Source organism: Nanorana parkeri, unplaced genomic scaffold (assembly GCF_000935625.1).
Source record: "Nanorana parkeri isolate BGI_ZX_2015 unplaced genomic scaffold, ASM93562v1 scaffold1009, whole genome shotgun sequence".
Classification (NCBI taxonomy): Eukaryota; Metazoa; Chordata; class Amphibia; order Anura; family Dicroglossidae; genus Nanorana; species Nanorana parkeri.
Window position 1 is genome coordinate 433082 of NW_017307277.1, and position 568 is coordinate 433649.

The following is a 568-nucleotide window of genomic DNA, read 5'->3' on the forward strand; positions in this document are numbered from 1 at the left end:
GGCTGAGCCCGCCGGATTGCAGTGCGCGCCCTGTGCCTGAGCCCTCCCGATATCAGTGCACTCCCTGTGTCTGAGCCCTCCCGATATCAGTGCACTCCCTGTACCTGAGCCCTCCTGATATCAGTGCACTCCCTGTACCTGCGCCCTCCTGATATCAGTGCACTCCCTGTGCCTGAGCCCTCCCGATATTAGTGCACTCCCTGTGCCTGGGCCCTCCAGATATAAGTGCACTCCCTGTGCCTGGGCCCTCCAGATATCAGTGCACTCCCTGTGCCTGGGCCCTCCAGATATCAGTGCACTCCCTGTGCCTGGGCCCTCCAGATATCAGTGCACTCCCTGTGCCTGGGCCCTCCAGATATCAGTGCACTCCCTGTGCCTGGGCCCTCCTGTCCTGTATCCTGTATATCTGCAGTGTGAGATCTCAGGCACTGCTGTCTCAGATTTGGTGATGTCACTGCTGTGCTGCTCTCTGTTCTCCTGGCCGGAGGGGAAGCCGTACCCGAGGACCTGCAGGGAGGTTCCCTCTTATGTTTTGGGGACTCTGTTGGTGGGATCTCGGCACATCTGC

The 568-nt window shown here is 59.9% G+C and overlaps 1 protein-coding gene across 1 annotated transcript in view; it reads right to left on the reverse strand.

Moving 5' to 3' along the window:
• Positions 1 to 568, reverse strand: part of IGSF9B (immunoglobulin superfamily member 9B) — a 77850-nt gene that overhangs the window by 65013 nt on the left and 12269 nt on the right. The window lies entirely within an intron of this gene.